The sequence below is a fragment of the Echiichthys vipera genome (genome assembly GCF_963691815.1).
Source record: "Echiichthys vipera genome assembly, chromosome: X".
In the NCBI taxonomy this organism is placed as follows: Eukaryota; Metazoa; Chordata; class Actinopteri; order Perciformes; family Trachinidae; genus Echiichthys; species Echiichthys vipera.
In genome coordinates this window covers 21,463,439-21,476,854 of record NC_139825.1, presented here as the reverse complement: position 1 = coordinate 21,476,854, position 13,416 = coordinate 21,463,439, and positions in this window count along the sequence as shown.

Here is a 13,416-nt window from a genome sequence, read left to right as displayed (position 1 = left end):
CCAAAACAATGATCTCAGTTTTTTCCTGATTTAACTGAAGGAAATTTTGGTTCATCCGATTTTTGACTTGCTCTCAACAGTGACATAATGACTCTATTGGACTGCAGTCATCTGGAGACAGTGTGAGATATATCTGTGTGTCATCTGCATAACGATGATAGTTGACATTAGAATTCTGCAGAATTTGACCCAAGAGAAGCATATATAAGTTGAACAGAAGGGGTCCAAGGACTGGCCCCTGAGGAACTCCACATGTCATAGCCACTCGGTCGGATTGATAACTACCAATGGTCACAAAAGAACTCTGTTTCTCCAAGTAGGACCTGAACCATTTTAGGACTGTCCTGCTGAGTCCTGCCCAGGTTTCCAACCTGTTCAGCAGTAAACTGTGATCCACAGTGTCAAAGGCAGCACTGACATCCAACAGGACCAAAACTGGCACCTTGCCTGAGTCAGGGTTCAACCTTATGTCATTTAACACTCTAATAAGAGCTGTTTCTTTGACAGTTTTTTGGTCAGTGTATTAAACTCTGACATTACAGTCTATTCGTTTCTAGGTGATTTTAGGGATTGCATCATTGTATTATTTCGCTGATTTGTGTGGATAGTTAGTTAGTTTTTAATTGAAAAACCAAGTGAATTCATTGCATTTTTCTGTGGAGGAAAGTTCTGAAACTCTCTTTTGGGGGGGGGGGGGGTTGTAAGCTTATCAACCATAGCAAACAGAGCACAAGTGTTGTTGATGTTCTTATTATTCATTTCATAAAAGTGTTGCCGTCTAGCCTTGAATAACCCATGGTTAAAATTGCAAAGACTTTGTTTATAGAGGTCATGGTGAATTTGAAGTTTAGTTTTTCTCCATTTACGCTCTGATTTTCAGCATTCAGTTTTCAGAGCCTTTACCATCATAGTGTTCCTCCACGGTGTTCTCTGTCTGGTCATGGTCATCTTAGTTTTACTCGGTGCAATGGTATCAATGACATTTGAGTTTTTTGCTGTTGAAATTATCCAGGAGAATTATCCCTAAACTTAACACTGGTATTCTCATTAATTTACCCCTTCTTAACAGACGCAGAGCTTAACTGAATGATAAGAGTTATCTGTAAGTCAAAAAACACACAGAAGTGATCAGAAAGAGCCAAGTCCTTAATATCAATAGAAGTAATTTCAACACCTTAGATCCAGATTGTAGCCTTGTGTGCGTGAGTCCCTTTCACATGTTGGAAAAGGCCAAAAGTGTCAAGAAGAGAACAAATTTATTTGGCATTTGTGTCCATGTTGTTGTATATGTGAATGTTAAAATCCTCTGTTATGATAAATAAGTTGTAGTCAGTGCAGATAACTGACAGCAGTTCAGCAAACTCATCAAATAATTTTCCTGGGTAGCTCAGTGGTCTATAAATAATTAGGAAGAGAACTTTTCCCCCTTTAGTAAAAATAGAGATATTCAAAAGAGCTAAAAACACCAAATATAGTTTCCTTGCACTGAAATACAGATTTTAAAATGGCAGCATCTCCCCAGCCTTTTTTTTTTTTTTACCACTTCAACACTTATTCATAAAACTGAAATTTGTTGGTGCTGCCTCATTGACAATGGTACCACAGCTACATTCAGTCAGCCATGTTTCACTAAGAAATAAAAAGTCTAGATTATAGCTCATAATGATTTAATTTACTAACAAGGATTTGTTGGCTAGTGATCTGATATTGAGTAAAGCTAACCTTGTGGAGATAACAGGAGACACTGGCGACTTTTGAGGTTGACAAGCTATACTCAATAGGTTGGTAGATTTAATTGAACCCTTTTTATTTCTCACCAGTTTGAACACTTTTCTGTTCATCATCACAGGGATTGAGAAGGCTGCCTGAACTCCATGGCCCTGACTTTTCCTGGGCAAGAACAAAGTTAAGGCAAAATCCATCTGCCTTAAAGAGGTGCCTGCATTCCCAAAAGATGTTGAAATTGTCAATAAAATACATTGACTGAGCAGTACACCTGTCTATGAGCCATCTGTTTAGCATCATCAGCCTGCTAGATCTCTCATCTCCTCACCGAACTGTTGGTAGAGGTCCTCTGAAAAACACTTCAGTATTTAAACACTGAACTTTGTTTATCAGATCAATTAAGTCTTGTTTTAATACCTTCAGGATCTTCCTTGAGACATCAGACACCATGTCATTGGGAAAACAGAGTACCTTGGTGTTTTCTTGATGCAAAAGCGTTTTATCTCATTCACAGCTCTGTCACCCACGATCAGAGTTTGAGGCCCAGTGGTTAGCTCTTTCTGTAGACCTTTAGCATATGGTTTAGCCTCATACCTTTCTCTGGTCCCAGGAGATGAGCCTTCTTTTGGGGGGTTGGGTTTTTGTGAAAGTGGAGCAAATCTGTTCTCTAGTAGAATCCCTGTGTCTAGCCTCGGTCTGTGGTTGCTTTCTCCGTTGTATTGGGGTTGAAGAGACATTCTTGTGTGATGACAGTGCAGGCCCCTCTGTGTCATGATGAGTGCTGGGTGCTGGGTTCGGCGTGATGACCGCCTACCCCTATTTGAGGGAGGGAATTTGTAGTGCTTTTGCTTTGCACCAAGAGAGTTCCAGGGAGAACTGTTTGATTTACTGCCATTTAATCAGAATCAGAATCAGAAATAATTTAATAATCCCAGAAGGAAATTATTTTATTTATACCTGGCTCCTGCCATGTCTTGGTGGTGCTAGTTAGCTTTCTGTTAGCCTGCTCCCTTTCAGTGTTTTAGGTTATCGGCAAAGTAGTTTCATTCCAATATTGTCCATTTATCCCCACGTTCACTTCGAGCCGAAGCATTTTTTTTTCCAATACTGCTATCTTCTGGAGCAGTTTGTAGTAATCATCGCTGGAAAAGGGAGGCATCTTGTTGCTAATTAGCTTTTGTTAGCTGAGGTCCTCAATTCCAGTCCACCAAAGCAACCAAAGAAAACGTATGGTTAGAAATATCTACAACACAAAATAAAGAGGTGAAATACTCAGAACTTCACTTTTAGATGTATGATGTATGATTTGTCCTTGACTGATTGCTGACTGAAGTATTGTGCAAAGGAGTTTCACATGGGGGAATTAAAGGTCATTTCTGTTAGTTGTAAATAGATTTTTTCCTTTGGTTTATAAAGGTTAATCTATTCTTTTTTTCTGTTGCCTTTGTCTTTTGTCTTTTTGTGTATCAACTGTTTTGAAAAAGGTTGTGAAAAAATGTGTGTAACCAATGAAAAAGTGTGAACACATTTGCAAAAGATTTCTGCTGTTCTCAGAAAGTGATAATAAAGATCAGATGGATCCCAGTTTCATTAGGCGTGTCTTAGCAATTGGGAAAAACTGCATTATGAGTTCTTCAAACATTAAAAACTTATTTTAAGATATACTTCCTGAGTCAAATCCCTGTTACAGTAACACATGGGCACTTTTGACAGATGTACACACACTTCTAACGTAAAGCATATAACCAATATTTCTATGTTAACAATGGTTAAAAAGAAGCCACAGATTATTATCACCTGAGCCTGCAGTTCCTCTCTTCTGCAGAACATCCTTCTTTAAGCTTGTTGTTTTGTTTTTCTGTCCCGCAGCTTTACTCTTTTGGTTCACCCTCACTGCTCTCATCAGCGTAGTTTTTCGCGAAAAAGCTCTGTATCAGCAGAGATGGACACATTTAGCAACTAAAGAATAGATGTTCCTCAGGAGTTGGTGGAGAGAATAAACACCTTTTCCTTCACTTAAACACACTATTAGATAATTGCAGGTATACAGGTTTTTGTATACAACTTAGATAAATAACTCAGGATATAGTAGGTTTACATACAGAACATTTGTCATCACAGTAGGTCAGAAGAATTAAGTAAAAACATAGATGCAGTAGATGTAAAAGTAGAATATCTCTTGAAGTTGCACAGCCCTCTAAAATAGCTGAAGTGACAATACAAACATGCCCTTCCTGAACAGCTTCTGCAGTAGTGCCATTGAGCAACAAATTAATCACTGATTGCTCATGTTTAGCAGGAAGAATTGTAGTGAATATTTGTGCAAATCCTATTTCACCACATGCGAGGCATGTGACGTATATCTTCCTGCCTGGTTAGCAATAAAAACATCCTTACCACTGTTATTGACTAAACTAACACCGACATCAGTTGGAACATCATGTTGGATGCTATGCATAGGGGGATTTGTAGTTTAGAGAGTCATCAGTGTAAATAAATTTACACATACACTCATACACACACATATCAGTGCAAGTTTTACTCATACATATAAATGTTATTCTCTGATATGTTTAATGTATATGTGGTTGACATGTCTGTGTATTTAAGCTGGTAAGATTACATTATTGCCATCTAGGGATGGACTGTACAAACACGCAATAAATGCGTTTGTGTTTAATAAAAGCTAAAAAAATATAAAATATTTACATATCCGAGTGAATGCAAAGATAAATAATTTCACAAAGATTTCATTTGTGATAGACATTAACACATTTTCAAGAATCTAACCTTTTCTCTGAAAATTATATCAACATGATATCCAAAACATCCAATCATTTTAGAAATACACCCAAGATAAGACTTCCATGCTGTCATTTCTTCCAGTGTTGCTGAAATGTAAGTGTCCCTGGCATCTCAATCAAACTAATTCAGAACTCAGCAGCTAGAAAATTTTTGCCAGTAAATATAGTTACATTATACTGGCCTCTTTTCATTGGCGCATTGAGAATACTCATACATGCACACAACACAAGTTGTGTTTTTGAACCTGTGCAGCCTCTACACTTTTCCTTTTTCCTCAATTTATTATCTTTTAAAAATTGTATTTCAGGAGCAGCAGTTTGAGAGTGTCATCAACCAACTATCACCAACAAGTCCTCCAAATTACACAACAAAACACGCCCTATATTTACGCTTTGAATGTTGACTACAGCTCCTTTAAATAACCAGAAACAGAGGCAAACAAACTGTATTAATCACATTCTGGTGACTCAATTGTACCACTGCCAAACTCACTCACATTAACACAGTGCACACATATTTATCGCACATACAGTACACTCATTATATATATGCTTTCACAACACACCTACGCACACACTTGGACACAGTGCAGTGCAGCATTGGGTATTTTTGAACACAGTGTTAGGTAGCCTGTTATACAATTTGCGTCTCAGGCAGTGAGTCTTACTCTGACCTGTTTTCTATCTCAGTGTGAAGGTGGGCAGAAGAGACCGGCCTCACTAACACGCACGACTCACTATTGTCCTTCCAGAGAGGGGGGGTTTGTGCCATGGCAATGTGGGCAGTGTGTCCAGATAAACAGTGTCTGGTCCACATTTTGAGTCATCTGGTGGATTTCATGAATATTGCGTTCTGCAGGTACTTCCACCGTAGAGTCAGACCAAACACTGTTCATCTGAACATAATGCACACATGGCCATGTAACAGAACTGGATTGAAATGGGTAACGTATCTCTCTAAACGACATATTAAAGTTAATGAGATGAAGCTACCATTACTTGCAAGTTTCATCTCGTGTCGTCCCGATTTGCTGGTCTAAACTGGGCCCGGCAGTTTAAACAGCCATTCTGGTATCAGATTATCCATGTTTTTTGTCCACCTCTCCTCTACTCACCTCACAGCCTTCATCGTCTGTAACCAGGATGGACAGTCTTTCTCATAAAGGATGGTAGGAAACTTGAGTGCACTCAAAATTTAACTGAAACATTCACAAACTTGGGTCGAGTAACCAAAGACCGACTCATACTCACTCTGTTGTGTACATTTGTTTTGTTTATTGAGATCTCAATTGTTTTGTTTTTTTATTTTGGTTGGGTCCCAACAATTTATTTGTGAAAATATCATGGTGATAATTAAGTTGCCATATTTTTTTCGGTTTTGATAATTTAACTTTAAATTGGGCCAGATGTGTGTTTCAATTTTGTCATGCCAAATTGTGTACAAGTTAAAGGTCTTCGTTACAAGTATAAAAAAGTGTACTGAAGTGAAAAATATCCATGTAAAGCTAGTGTTTAACTTAAAGGTGAATACTGGAAAAAAAGTGAAACAAACCGTTGAACATTGAAACAGAAACCAATACGTGATTTGAAACAGTTTGATATGAGTTATTGTTGGGAAGAAATAAAAGTGTTTCATTTACAACTTTACTGTTCTATTTTAATTTCAGTCTCCTCTTAGAACCTAGACATTAGACATTAATTAGTAATTAATCAGAGCAGCGGTGTTGTAAAAAAGTAGAGACAAACCCCTATCAGCACCATCAGACAAAATCAACAAAGTTTCCAAATGATGGTAACAGTCAGTGACACCTGCCTGTGACACCTGCTAACAAGTGTTTCCATGGTGATCATCAGTGACACTTGTTGACCAGTGTAACTAAATGACAAAAAAACATGGCTCATGATTTGTGTTGTTTTGCGTGAGTAAAAACAAGTTTAAGAGAGTGCAGTATCTGTTGGAAATATACGGCAGTGAGGACATCATTTTCATTCCCCCATGGGCCTGACTGACAATGCAGTAGTATTGCAAATCTAGCTACATTAAGAAACGGAAGCAGCAGCTGAGCTCTGCTACAGGTCTGCATTGTGTTTAATTGTTATGTTACAGAAGGTTTTTTTTGTATTCTTCTTAATCATTTTCAAAGAACATAGAGTGCTGCAGAAATGATTCTTAAAACCCGGAAATTAGTTAGCATTCTTGCTCCCTCGTCTTGAAATCAATGGGTTTTTGGTTAGATGCTTTAAATAAAGTATGATTAACACAAGCTTAAGAGATTTTCATGCTTTGTTCTACGACATAATGTACTTTGGTAAATACCTGTCTCATGATTTTAGAAGCTTTTACATGTCTTAAAAAGGTTGTTGCTAACAAGCAGCTAAATTAGACTACAGAGGTTGTCAAATGTCATCCCACTGAACGTGCAAAATCAATTGGAAGATAGTGGTAGTGATGTAGTCATGAGAACGTGGTGTAGTTCAAATAGCCTAATGTTAGCTTTTTACCACGGGCAATTTCATTTACACTTTACACTTTGCAAAAATCATAAGTGGTGTTGATTTTTTAAGATGATCCTACCGAAACGTGTATGTATCAAAAACTTGTGTTTGCCACAGAGCTTATTTTGATCCAAAATCCAATCCAATCCAATTTGTCCACAGAACCAGGGTGCTGCTAACTTCTGGGTTGGACTACAAAATATGTAATCCCTGCAGCACTTTATGTCCACGTAACTTTTTAATCCTTCTAAAGGGCAAACTGAGAGTGAACAGGGCTCGTTTTTTTTTTTTTTACAATTTCTATGTTACCCAGAATTCATAGCAAATTGGTCCTGCTTGAGATGGTCAATAACTAGACAGCCTTGTGCTGAAGTCTGAGTAGTTTGAGTCATATAGTAAAAATCTGCCTTTGTGAAACCGGCCCCAGGCATTGATGTATTAAGAAAACCTGGCACCAAGTTTAAATTTACCAGCTGAGCACAAGTTAGCCCATGCAATCTGCACTGGTAGTTAGTTTAAGTGTCACATGCTGCCATGTCTACATTTCGATTGCTTCGTGTTGCCTATTACTGTGCCAAAACAATGATACAACCAATAAAAAAAGAAGTATATAATCACTTTCTATCCACAACACATATTTGAATTTGATACATGGTCTACATGTATAATTATGTTACAACTTGTCAAAATAACAGATGCACCTTGTCACCTTTGCTGTGGGAGAGTTAATTTCAAACATGGCCTCCTGGCACCTCATAGTGGCTAAATCCTACACACAGAGCATAGCAATTTTAGATCTATTTTCATACTGTAATAAATGCATAAATATAAACATTTACTAATGCAGAGTGGCACAAAGTGAAAAGTGTAAAAGGAATTGTATCAGAAGCAAACCACGTGTGTCACTTTAACACTGATTAACTCTCTAGCCCCTGTCCCAAAGTCTTCCATATAACCCTCAGTGACTGTCTGACCAAAATAAAATCACTCCTGACACTTTCCACTGTCACTAATCTTTACTGTCAAAATAATAGAAATTGGTTTTTTTTTGTTATTCATGCAAATAAATTACCCTTTCGGAAGCTTTATAATATAAAGGAAGTCACATGTTTTTACATGTCTTTATACTTTAACGAACTCCTCCGAGAGATTTAACACGATTGACTCCAAAATGAGATCAGAACCATCTAAACACATATCAGATGAAACGATACTGAAAACGAGCTTGGCTTGGCCTGAAATTCAGCCGTATTGCCAACAACAGGAAGTATTTGTAACTTGACCATACATTGTTCAATTTGCACCAACGTTCTCATACATGACAAGAATCCAGGTCTGAACATACCTATATCTCAATATTTACTTATAGGGATAGCATCCCCATTGGCAAAAGTTTAATTACAGCCCTTCCCCCAGGATTGACTGATTCTAAAAACCTGTACGCACATATAACTCATTGAAACGTACAAAAAAGCCTCTTGGAGCGATATGCTAAAGTCAATGGGAAGTCAGCCATTTTGAATTCTATGGCCATTTTTTCACATTTGCCCGTGTCGAACTCCTCCTAGGGATTTAACACGATCGACTTCAGAATCAGTCAGTATCATCTAAAGAGCGGTCTGACAAAACAATACTTGGCACATTTTCTATTTTTTGCTCCATGTGGCCATAGATTGGCGTCAAATTTAGGCCTTTCCCGATGAAACAGGAAGTTGCTGCAACTTGAGCATACATTGTCCACTTTGCACCAAATTTCTCATGTAAGACAAGTGTTATGGCCTGAAGACACCCACATTTTAATATAAACTCACAATGATAGCGCCCCCTCTTGGCAGGATGAAAAATTACAAAGATTATCCGATTTACATGAAATTTCCATTGTGGATTCTGCACTTTATGTATGGAAACATAAGGCATGTTTTGTGCATGTTGGGTAATGGCATGGTGGCCATTTTGGGCTTTTCGCCATGAAACAGGAAGTCGCTCTAACTATAATATGCATTGTCCAAACTGCATCAAATTTCCTGCACATGATCAGAGTCCAGGCCTGAAGACAAACATGCCAATATTTACCAACAGCCACAGCGCCACCTACTGGCAATTGGAAGTCAGCTTGATAGGACAAAATTCATCCATTTTACATTCAAATTTCAATGTGTGTTCTACACTTGAAGAAGAGCAACAACAAAAAACATGTTTGGTATGTTCTCTAGTGCCACGAGGGGGATGCAGGAAGCACTGCGAAATTGGCGATAGATACCCTGGGGCCTTTTACAGCAATTCCCTGATAAGAGGACAGAACATTACATCAGTAATTACATTGAGTAAAATCAAATAAATAACAGTATACGTAACTAGAAATAAAACAAGAGCACTGAGCTACATCCATCTCATTTAAAAACAAAAGCACTGAGATACATCCATCTAATTTAAAACAAAAGCCCTGAGCTACATCCATCTCATTTAGTAAGCTCTTAAATTCATTTACAGACAAACATTTTTAATTTAAGAGCTTCTTGAATAGTATTCCATCTGTAGGGGGCAAAAAAGCTAAAAGACAGTTTTCCAAAATCAGATCTTATGTATGGAATATCTAGAGAAATGAAACTCTTATTGAGTCAGTCAGTTTTCTGTTTTCCAGTGTAAGGTCGCACTCACACTGTCCTTCCGCACCGTGCCCCGTGCTTTAGGGTACTTGTCCCCCCTCCCTCTCCCCCCGCGCCCCAGGCCCGTTTGTACTCACACTGCCTTGGCCTCGCGCAAATGCTTCTTGCTGTCCATATGTCTTCACGCCGTAACACATCACACGCATTGATTGACGTCATCGCGATGCGTCGCTTTGTTTACAAATCTTTCCATGGACCTCGGAGTGTTTGTGCGTCTTGTCCGACTGTTTTTGAATCTTTTCATCCGACCAAAATCTTCAGTAAACACTCCACCTCCGCATCACACCAACGTGAACCTTTCGCCACCATTGTTGTTGTTGTTAAATGTCCGCGCATGGTCCGTCGTTCTATTTTCTTTGTCCGAACAGGCGCACATAAAGGACGTCAGAACCTCATACACGTGCGCACGCTCATGCTCGTACATGTGCAAACGGGCTCTACAAAAGCCCACCTCTCTCAGACGGGCCGCTGTCCGCAGTTATGCACGGAGCGGGTGCACTCACACTGCTTAAACGCACTAGGCTTTAGCTGAAAAAACTGTTTTGGCCTGGTGCGGAAGGACAGTGGGAGTGCGCCCTAAGACATGGCCTAATTCTGTAAAGTGCACCCAGTTGTTTTTTTGGGGGATTTTTTTTAACCTTTTTTGCAAGTTCTTGTACATGAGTTTTAAAAGACAGTCTGTCATCTGACCAAATATAACTAAGAACTCGCTCAATTGAAGTACGATTGAAAGACAAAATCGTATGGTCTGAAGAAATGGGCGTCCTTGATTTTTAAAAAATCATGAATTTGGTCTTGGACTCATTTAGGATGAGTTTGAGACTTAGCAGGGATTTATGTACACCATCAAAGGCATATTGGAGCTTGGACACTGCTTCTTCTACAGAGGTTGCATAGGCATACAGTATTGTGTCTTCTGCATAAAATTGAGTTTTACACTCAGCTAATGGGGTGCAAATATCATTGATGTAGAGTGTAAATAATAGTGGGCCCAAAATGTAGCCTTCTGTGATGAAGGTAGCTCCGGAACCATATGAGGGAAGTATTGTCAAAACCAAGGGAGGCTAGTTTTTCCAGAAGAATATTGTGATTGACAGTGTCAAAGGCTTTTGATAGATCAATGAACCATGCCACACAATAAAGGTTATTGTCAATAGCAGTTGCTATGTCACTCATCACAACAGTTGCAGCTGTAGTGGTGCTGTGGACAGCTCTGAAGCCTGACTGGGTGGGACAAAAAATAGCATTTGTGGAGAGAAAAGAGATGAGCTGTTCAATTACGACTAGAGAGGGGAGCTTTGATATGGGTCTGTAATTGTTCAAATCTTTTTGATTTCCTCCTTTATGTAATGGCACCACTAGATTTCCATACCACTGGAATCAGTGGCGGCTGCTGGTCTTTCAGGAAGGGAAGCTAAGTTTTCCGGCCTACATCATAAATGTATTTGTTTGTTTGTATGTAAATTCTACCCTTCTTTCCTATTCAAGAAAATGATTTGTGACCTTGTCGTACCAACTAGGCGTCTTTTCCAGGGACTTGACCAGTGTCCTCTCAATGTAAGAAAACAAAATATCAAGTAACGTCTCTTGCTAACTTTGGGTTAATAAAGTTGAACAAAAGAAACAAAACGCAGGAAGCGCAGAAGAGGGAAAGAAGAGAGAAGTGCAGGAGGTGAAGTAAACAGAAAGGTCAGAGGTGGTAGTGAGAAGGCGGCTCTTTCTGACCCAGCCCTCTGCTTCTGAGCGAATTAACTGCTTTATATGCCGGAATTCTAACAGGGAAGATTAAACTATCTCTGGTTGATTTTCCGTTATTAATCTTCTGGATATCCAATTTAACCAAAATCTTTAGGCAGACAGTTTTAACGGATACAGATACTGAGTGACGGGGCCTATTATTAAAACACAAAATAGAGACTTTGCACTTGTGAAACCACATAAACATAATCACAACAAGATACAAATAATGCATATACTGTTACACATTTGCAAGAATGTCTTTGAACAGTCATTCACGATGAAACATCGAACTTTAACTGTTTTTCAAACTTTCAAACAAAATCCTGTTGTGTAGTCCTTCACTGAAAGTCCCTCTGTCTCCAAAACAGAGACCAATCCTCCAGTTCGAATTGCGGTCAGATTTGACATTGATTTAGGATAAAAGTGTCCTTCATCCTGAAGTTCTGGGTTATAATCACCCTAGGAGGGTTTGAGGTTGTAAAACACACCTTATCTCATATTGAAACAAGTATAAAAACGTCTTATCTCCCGCTCCCTTCCTGTGACGCTGAGCAGAAAAGCAGACACAGAGGACTCACATGGAGCACTTCCTTTAAGGTCGTACAATTCCCCCCTGTTGTCGAGCAAAGGACTTGGAACCTTTGGCTCGAGAAGTCGTGAAGGCCTCGTGGAAGGGCTCCGCTGGTCATCGATGGGGAGTTCTGCCCGTCGTTGTTGAGGAGGCAAAAATGGTTATGGCACAGCTCATGGTTAAACGTTGGTGTTGATTTTGTAAAGGTAAAAGGGAATAAGGAAAGATAGGGGCATACCGTTAATAAAGAAACCTAGCTATCTCTAGACTGATTTCTTCGGTTATTCGCAGTCATTCCCTATTACAGGCAGGAACGTCAGACAGACCCAGCTCTCACGATCAGCAGATCTGTAAATGTTTTCAGCAGCAATGATAGGGAGGTTGATGATGAACCCCATCTCTCTCTGTTCTGGATTGGCATAAATGGGAATGGTGCTACCTAGTGAATATGCTAAATGGGCCTGAAGAGGGGTGACTACGTCCCTTGTGGTGGTTGCCAGAATGTACTGCACCAGAGAAAGGGGAATGAGGTATGGGGGAACCTTACCCATCGCTAAGCTATCCACTGACGATCCTATGTATCTAAGCATGTCGTTCATCAGCAGAGTAACTAGTTGAATGTGAGCATAATAAACCGAAACGACTCACAGGAGAGAGTTTACGGCGCGGATGGTCTTGTTCAGGGCCTCGCTGTGAGTGTTCACCACTTGTAACTCGCGCTGTTGTCGGTTAACCTGTCCTCTGAGGTCTGGAATTTTGGCCTGTAATTCACCCATTTGGCGTTTTACCGTGGACAGGCTGACAGCGTTGAGAGTCCCAATCCAAAAAGGGAACCTACAATCGGTTTTCTTTGAATTTGCAAACAACACACCACAAACAAACAAAAAAATGTATAATAATTCTGAGATTTCTTCTTTTCCTACTCGCTATTGGCACCTTCTGTGCTTTAGGTGTTTTTATCCCCTTTTTATGCCCTAAATAGAGACGTTGGCATCCCCTACAAGTCCCATTGGGGTTCTTGTGTGGTCTCATCTGGTTTCTATGTACCCATTTAAACGTTGGCTCTTTCTGACCTCTGCTAACCTTGATCTGGTAAACCACGGCAGAGAGTTTGTCTGTGATTACATAAGGACCAGCCCAGTGAGGGAGAAGCTTGCGAGTAAGTTTCCAGGCTCCCTGGTTGTCCTTTCTGTTCAGTTGAGCAAAGATGAAGTACCCATAGGCGACCTGTTGGAGCGCTTGGCATGTTGCTTTGGTTCCTTTATGGCCTGCGCATGGGGATCATGATCGGTGAACTCGGGTGCAACAGGAACAGCCGCCGGCGCCGTAGCGGGGGTAGGAGCCGCTGCCTGGGCCCGAGTGACCACACAGACCAGTGGGTTGGGAGGGCAGGGAAAAGACTCAGTGTAGAATT